The 9,064-nt window shown below is 35.1% G+C and overlaps 1 pseudogene across 1 annotated transcript in view; it reads right to left on the bottom strand.

Annotated features, from left to right (window-relative positions):
* Window positions 1–550: 550 nt before the first annotated feature.
* Window positions 551–9,064, bottom strand: part of LOC143257129 (aquaporin AQPAe.a-like) — a 36,800-nt pseudogene continuing 28,286 nt past the window's right edge. The window contains exons 3-5 of the transcript XR_013031696.1: window positions 6,970–7,050; window positions 3,451–3,569; window positions 551–3,081 (exon numbers count right to left, since the gene is read on the bottom strand). The product of XR_013031696.1 is annotated as an aquaporin AQPAe.a-like (transcript). The remainder of the gene's footprint in view (window positions 3,082–3,450; window positions 3,570–6,969; window positions 7,051–9,064) is intronic.

Genomic DNA, 9,064 nt, shown 5'->3' with positions numbered 1-9,064 from the left:
GAAGTGCCAAAATTTTCTTTTGCCTTTTTTAAACCAAATCATAAAGAGTTGGTATATCTAGTTATATCAATATCATTGTCAAGTACAATTTAAAAATATTAAATATTTGAAAGATGATTAATTTGCCGAAAACGGGAAATTAAAGTTTATTGCACAATGAACATAACCCGCAGTTTTATACAACTGAACTTGTTGCACACTGTTCTAGTATTATATGCCATTGAATTTCTTTCGATTTAGAGTAATCTTATACCTAGAAATTTTCGAAATTAGCAAGAATTTACTGACAGACAAAAGCTACTGTATAATGGTTAAAACAATATTGCAAAAATAAGTTTTAACCACTTTTATCTCTATTTGCTAATATTCCGGTTCAGAAAGTACATGTAAAAAATCAAATATAATTTTCATTTAAGAATTAAAATTCGTGTATCTTATTGTCTCGCATATACATATATAAAGAGGTATTTGGGAAAACAGTTCAGTTTAAAATGTGTCAACAAAATCTAAAATAACCGTAGTAATATAAACCCAAACACACTTCGAACAATATCGCAAAAATTCGCATTTTATTAATCTATGATAGTTGGCAAGTGGTAACACATATCCAGAATATTTGATGACATTTTTCACTCGTGAAAGTTTTTCGTTGACTTTCATTGTCATAACTCTAAATTTAAAAAAAAAGCAGATATATTTGCGCTGAGTAAGATAAAACCAATATTAAGGGTAACAAAATTTTATTGTCTTTAAAATTTATTCGTCATCTCGTGTTGTAGGCTATAAACCGCATAATTCTTCTCGTAATTGATGGCATGCGCACATTTTACTGACGTCACAATAATACAAATTGTAACTTTAAGCGTCCCTTATATGACGTCATTTTAGTGTCTACTGACAGACAAACTACTGTGGGGTAGTACGAATGGTTAAAATAGGTGACCCCTTCAGGCTGTCTTTGGCTCCCCTTTGAAGGAAACTAGTTTTACAGATATTTACTGCAATCATTTTGATAGTAGCTGTGGAAAATTATTGTATATGCACAAAACATGTTTACAGTGTATCTTCTCTTCCTAGCTTCTTTTATCAGTGGATAACATACGGAATGATGTTTCTTTAACATTTTTGTCAATTAGACATTACAAAATTGTACTATAAATCCATTTAGGTAAAACAATATACAACAGATGGCTGTAGTATGTTTGTGGTTATTTTAGCGCAAAGCTCTTGCCGACCCACCTGAAACTCATAAAGGGTTTATTTCACTTACTGTTCTGTTAACGTACAATGGAATCGAGCTTTGATGCTCTAAAAATCTGTAAAGGTCAATAAATCACATTACCTATACACAACAAATTACTTAAGTTTTGCAACAGATTTGGAATATTACATAATTTTTAAGCGCATACACGATACTGCTGTTCTAAATTTAATGTTGTTATGTAACATATCGACGCAGTTGGGTACTAAATTAAATGCGTTGTTACGTTTTATCAATATCAAGTTCCGGTATTTACAAGTGAGCTCCCTATAACAAAAACCAAAACGTTTGTAACTATTACTTAAAATGATTATCAAAGCCTTCGTGAAAAGCTTACACGATGGACTATCTGCGCTCTGTCTCTCACCGGTAATAAATTCCTGGATGGTTGGTGTTGAAAGTGCGTAAATTTACTACTACCCTGCCTGTGGACTAGTGCCGCTATAAATCTTGAAACTAAACAAATCAAGACGAAAGCTCGAAAAACATCCTAAAATGTCTATAACTTATGATTATTTGTAATACGACGATATTGTTAAGTTTATCATAGTTTCAACACTTCACTCGTTAGCCAGTCTCCGAGGTTTTTCAGAAATAAAAAAGAAGAAACTATATAATAGTATGTCAACCCAGGTATGTCTGCCATATCCGTTGCTTTTATACTAAGGTATTAATTAACAGGGCTAGCTATGCTGAAATGCCAGTATAAGCCTAACGGTTTGCTTTCGCTCTTAGGCTTAACTTGGTTGACAATGTTAGGTGAAAAACATGGAACGTTTGTTTGTTTGTTTTGAATTTCGCATAAAGCTACTAGAGGACTATCTGTGCTAGCCGTCCCTAATTTAGCAGAGTAAGTCTAGAGGGAAGGCAGCTAGTCATCATCACCCACCGCCAACTCTTGGGTTACTCATTTACCAACGAATAGTGAGATTGACAGTTGTATTATAACGCCCCCACGGCTGAAAGGGCGAGCATGTTTGGCGCGACGGGGATGCGAACCCGCGACCCTCAGATTACAGGTCGCACGCTTTAACACGCTTGGCCAGGCAGGGCCTAACATGGAACGTAACAATCAAATTAACAAAAAACTTCCATACCTTACCCATGATTGTCAACACATAGACCGATTACAAAAAGTGTGTGAAAACCGTTACAATGTTTCACTCTAACAACGCTAAAACTTAATGTCGTAAATTTAAAAAGTCTCGTACTTTTACTTTTCTTCTCTCCCAGAAACTTAATTTGTCGTTACTATACGCTCGGCAGAGCTGAGTTATTACAGTTGTGAGCAGTAACGACAGAAAAACCGATGTGGAATCATTAAACTAGTTTTCGGCACCAGGGTTCTCTCAATCACAAATACAGAAATGATTAATTCGTAGTGGAGTTGGCGAGCTCAGTAAACCTGAAATTTAAACACAGTGGATACAAGTCCGCACTTCTGAAGGGCTAAGGTAAGATATACTAGGATACCTTCAACATTATAAGGTTCAGGTCAAACTGTAAGTATCAAAGAACATTGCACTAGAACTTTGCGGACCCAGTGTCATATTCCATACAGGTTGGCACACCCTTAAAACCACCTCCAAACCGTGGCCCACTGATTTCTCCATAGCTGGACGTGGGAGCGCTGTGCGTTCTAAAGGTGGATTCTGTGGAAGCTGGGTAAGTAGAAGGGGTGGTAGAGTAGGTATTAGGGGGAAGCCTCAAGTTTTGGTCATAACACTGAGCTCGGAACTCTTCAGACGTCTGTGGACTTCTGGCTTTGGTCATCTGCAATCTTTCTAGATCGTCGTAGTCGTCTTCATCTAGATTCGATTCTAGAGGCCAAGAAACAACATACACCCATAGTAAACTTAAGTGTAAGTTATACAGATCTGTAATAAACTCATTATATCACCCTGATCTCATCTAATAAGAAACCCAAATAATGTAGTTTTCAAAATGGCCGCTTCCACTGTCAAAATATTCTAAGCGGTTTGTTAATATTTTCTGGTAATTTTATGTCAAATGAAAAACAGCTGAAGATCATGTAGACAAGAATTCTTGTCCAATCAGTATTTTAGGTATACTGAAAGTATTTGTAAACTGGATAACCTTTGGTTTACAATTCGAAAAACAGACGTGACACAAAATATATTTACTTAAATAATTTAAAGTGATTGTAAATATGCTATTATGGTTCATACCTCTGTCGATTTCGTCTAGTGCATTTTTTCAACGTTTTGGCAGTCTTTTTAGTATCGAAGATGTATTCATAGATTAGGCCTGCAACAACGGATCCCGCCAGAGGACCGAACCAGTATACCTGCCATACAAAAATGGTTTACTAGCAATTGGACTGCAAGACTAAAAAACACTTTCCAAATAGCTCCTTGACTCTAGGCAGTATTTATTGCTATTAGTAGTTAGAGATGTTCTACAATATTACTTAAGACTACATTAATTGCTATCTAGAATATACCGGAAAAGTCGTAAGTCCTAATATTACCTACCCTTGTAAAGTAGATGTGGAATATGGAAACTATACTGACATATTTCACACCTATGTCTCAACAACAGGGAAATGAGGAATGTAGTTATCCGATAAACGAGTTAGATGTAACATCGTATTATGGCAGGTATTAACAACAACCGGACAATATAACAAAGCCATTATCTTTCGTCTTCAAGTACAGACACGTAAATCATATCTCTCAACTGTGAAAAGTAAAAAAAGTGTCTCGTCTTAAACACGATAAAAAAAATGATATTCTTTCATCATGTGTATTAGCCTGACAATATAGAAGCTAGTAACATCATCATCATGTGTATCAGCCTGACAATAGAAGCTAGTAACATCAATTCGGTGTGTTTCTGAGTGGAAATAGAGAATAGCGTGTTATATGTTAAATACATACAGTGCTGTGTAAAAGGACAATGGGAGGTAAATCACTGGTGAGACATCTAAAGTTTATTAATGTTCATATTTAGTACAACAGAAACTCAGTGGAAGTACTTGAGTTTAACAAACTTAATATTTTGTGTTTTCCTATTCCCGTAAGACAGTCATTTACATATGGTTGGAACATATTTAATCAAACTGTCATTTTGGATTTTATTCCAAATTTCTCTCTTAAAATTTCCATAAAGTTTCTTTGGAAGTAACTTTTGATTTGCCAAATTTTTCATCTATCAAATCCCAGATCTACTCAAATGGGTTAAAATTGGGGCTTTGTGGGGACCATTGTATTATTTGAATGAATCCAGTAGCTTCTTTCTTAGCTAAGTAATTTCTACATAGATTGGATGAGTGTTTGGAGTCATTATCTTCTTGGTAGTAGAATTCTTTACTTAATAATACACAAACCAATGGATATACCATGATAGATCTGTATCTAATGGTACTTGCATTGGTCAATTATTCAATCTATTTTACAAATATTTTATGTCGCCTTAGCAGAAAAACACCCCCAAACCATCACCTTACCTCTGTCATGCTTCATGATAGGTGCTACGCATTTAGGTATCTTTCACCTTTCTTCTATTGGACGTACAACTTACACTTTGAACCGAATATTCAAACTTGGATATTTAAGTCCATAACACCCTTTTCCAATCATTAACAGTCCAGTTTCTGTACTTTTCAGCAAATTTCAGTCTCTTGACAATATTTATAGATAAAAGTAAAGGTTTTAAAACTACTATATGACCGAATATTCCATTCTGGTTTAGTCTTCTTGATAATGTTTGTTTGGACACTTTTTTGTCACCTGGTACATGGTTGTTTATCACATGCTTGAGATCAGTAGCAGTCTTCCTCCTGTGACAAAGGCTGCATAAATGAAGATACTTAGCATCGGTATCATTGAGTTTAGGTGTTCTGCCTCTTCCTTTCCTATTTTCAAATTCTCATGTCTTGGTCTCACGATCTAGGATGTACTTGACATTGTATGGGGGGCATTTCAAGTTTGCAACAACGTGTTGGAGAGTCCAACCAGCATTACGTAAAGCTTTTATGTAAACTCTCTGTTCTACTAACAATTCTCTACACTTTTGGTACCTTGGCATGGCAACAAAACTTAATGTGCAGTATTAAACATTGTTTTTATCAAGGTTTATCTGCAGAGTGCTATTAAACTGATTCCTTCTAGCATATATCGGTACCAAGTGCTAACTCCTTGCTAGTTTCTTTCTATATAATTAAGACACTGCTTGGGGTGCCATGACAGATGTTTCAGACCGTAAATTTGATCAGTACGTTCATTCAAGCAGGACCCTTATGGCATAACTTTGATACAAGTACACATGAGTTCTATAGAATGATAAGTATTCTTACTCTGACTCATTCAGTTGTCAACAGAGATCAGTGAAACATTACCACAATGACATAGAAGAATTAGCCACATAAAATGGGAGGAATAACAAAATATTGTCTTGTCCTAACACAGTACTGTACCTGCTACAACCAAACAAGTCCTTCCTTAATATCCGGCCAGGTGGTGATGACTAGCTGCTTTCCCTCTACTCTTAAACTGTTGAATTAGTGACGGCTAGCGCAGATAACTCTCGAGTAGCTTTGCGCAAAATTCAGAACGAACAAACTAAACCTTAATATCCATCACTCTCTCTGGTGGAGTCTTGCAACCTGCTCATGCTCATCCTTTCAGCGATAAAGGCGTTATACTGTAACAATTAATCCCTCTATTTATCAGTCAAGAGTTGACGATGAGTGGTGTTGACTAGCTGTTTTTCCTCTAAATCTATCACTTTAAAATTAGGGGCAGTTAGCATAGGTAATGTAAACTTCGTGTGTTTTTTCACGAAACTGAACAAAAACAGAAAGCATCCCGTGCCGACGAGATTTTTTGTCCATTTCTTAGGCTCGTCAGGTGGGCTGGAATACAATAAACATAGTACGAGTTGGGATGCCACATGAACATTTACTCTAGTTTAAACTAAATTAAATCGAGGAAGTGATAGTTTTCTTTAGATGAGGTAACTTAGAAACAATACGAATATTGACGCATGAACGTTAAAAGGTGTTTTGTAAACCTTAATAACCAATGAAGTGTGATGAAAAGCGACAGCCAACGGTCAAACTCTAAATCCTGCCAAAAGAGGGAGTTCTGGGTTAAGCTTGTATTGTTACATTTCGGAAATTTTGTCTACCTTTCGTTTGAGTGACTACTTAATGAAAAGTAATGTGAAAAAAAATATTACCACTTTTCCTAAGCCTAAAAATCCTCCTCTCGTCTGTCTTTTTACATATATCTTTTAATTATCTGGGAAAGCCGTTTGTTTCTGCTCTAGCTATAAAACGTGTATAACATTAAACATTAATATCGTCTGTACTTTACGATATACTTAATTACGTAACTAAAACTATCTCATACACTAAACTCGTATATTCGAAACTAAACATTAGCCGGGTATGGAATTTGGTTTAAACTTGTCACTATTCTCTGCAATTTTCTGCATTGTTTATAAACTTGCAGTGAATAATTTAAGATGCTTTAAAGTCATTAATATTGAACAATGTAATTACACCATTCTGCAGTAGTAGCAAAAGAAACTGTACTTATTTTTACGTGTTCACTTTGACCGTGAACTTACTAAGCTTACTAAACCGAACTGTCTGTGTTCACTGTGGATCTCGCTATAAGACTGTAACCGGCAAATTGTTGCTTGTGCTTGCATCATGAATATATATTAAAGAAGATACTTACCCAGTGGTGGAGCCACTTGTTCATTACGAAAGCCGGGCCAAGCGACCGTGCTGGATTGAACGATGCTCCAGTGGCTGGTATCTAGGATACGAATAAACGCTATTTAAATTCAAAGTATAAAACACCCGCAAGAAGGAAGCAATATACAGGAAATGTTTATATTAATATGTCACAACTTTCATATATGTTTCTCGTGCCATGCATTTATTAAAACAACAATGAATACGTTAATATTTAGCACACTATATTTGGTCAGAACATTATTCGGGTATCTAGAGTAATTAATATTATCATTAAAACGTATGATTACGAGTATTTAACCAAAGTGACTAGAACTTAATTAAAAAACAACATAACCTATGAAAGTGCTTATTAAATATCAGTGAAATAGAAAATTACCTATACCGACTAGGTTACAATGAACCATCACTTGGATAACCTTACTGTTCGACCAGCTTAGGATTAAGCCTGAACAGATATATACAATAAGTTCTCAATGCAAACTAATGTTTGTAAGTGCAGTACTAATTGTACATTTTCGTAGGATAAAGGTAGTTTTAATTCATTAAAAAACTTTCGAGATGAATTAATTAGATTAAAGTAATAAAAGATTGTGAAAGTTGAGGAACACACACTGTGATTTGGAATTTATATTTTAAAGTTGATAAATACTGCTGCACACGTTTTAATCCTGATAGCTATTTATTAACCCTAGGTTGGTTGTTTCTTGGAATTTCCAGAAAGCTAAAGAATGTTTATCTGTGTATAACCATCCACTGAGCTAACAGATTAGAGGAAAGACAGCTATTCCACAGCACTCACCGCTGAGGTTTGGGGTACTATTTTGCAACTGAACGACGGACTTTGATTGTAATTATTAGAGCTTACTCCTAAAGTGTGGAGTGCTTTTTGTGTGTGTGTGTGTGTGTGTGTGTGGCAACGGGACATAAGTCACTAATTCTCTGAGACATAACCTGGCCATGCTAACAAGTAAGCCACAGTCAGCTCCTCGGTCAGAACACAATAACTGAAACTTATATAAGAACACATTTCTTGCATTTTATGATAAAACGTTTTTAATCAATAATTCTCTGTTCCGCTCTCTAAAACATAAAAATCAGATATGATTTTTAAAATCTTTAAACTTGTAAATTCATCCAATCGTCTTTGGTACTGCAAGTTTTCAACTATACTATAAACAAGCAACAAAAGATGACAAAAGACGCTACACCAAATGATGAATATATTATTTTAAGGAAATTAGCTAAGCTTTGTTTGCAGAGACCAACTCATAACACCTTTTATTTGAATTTAAAATAATTATAAAGTTTAAACACCAAAGCAGTAAAATTAAACTAGAGTTTTAAAAATAAAAATAGGACATTGCCTTCCAAAAGTATTTAACCATCTACCAATAATGTCACATTTGATGAAATACAAATAATATAAACAATTTAATAATAAACTTGTTTTTACTTAAAAGTCTAATGATCAAACTTAACACTCTTATATGTGAAGGAAGTTGAATATCAGCAAAACCTGCAAAAAATAAATAAATTTAATTTACTGTATAGCACAAATATTCAGTCCCATATGTCAGTACATTGTGAAAGCAGCACTGGTAGCAATTACTGCTGTAAGTCTTTCTGGATAGGTTTCTACCACCTTTACACAGTGGGATGGTGTGATGTTTGTCCATTCTTCCTGTCAAAATTGCTCCAATTCTGACAAGTTCATTGGGGATTGTTGATGGACTGCAGTCTTCAAGTCTCTCTCAAATCTCTATCGGATTCAAGTCAGAAAATTGACTGAGCCACTCCAGGATAGTAGTTTTCTCCTTTTGAAACCACTTCAGTGTGCTTCAGATCGCTATCTTATTGAAATTCAAATGTTGGACTCAATATTTGAAATCTTGGCTGACTCAAAAAGGGTTTTCTCTAGGATTCACCTATACTTTACACCACCTATCTTCCCGTCAACCATGACAAGCTTCTCAGTTCCTATTAATAATAAGAATCACCATAATATGATGATGCTATCACCATGCTGGACAGTTGGTTAGGACAATATTTACTGGGTGATGTTCTGTTTTGGG

This window comes from Tachypleus tridentatus, chromosome 7 (genome assembly GCF_004210375.1).
Source record: "Tachypleus tridentatus isolate NWPU-2018 chromosome 7, ASM421037v1, whole genome shotgun sequence".
Classification (NCBI taxonomy): domain Eukaryota; kingdom Metazoa; phylum Arthropoda; class Merostomata; order Xiphosura; family Limulidae; genus Tachypleus; species Tachypleus tridentatus.
Note: the sequence above shows the minus strand (reverse complement) of the source record. Positions and strands in the feature narration are given on the sequence as shown.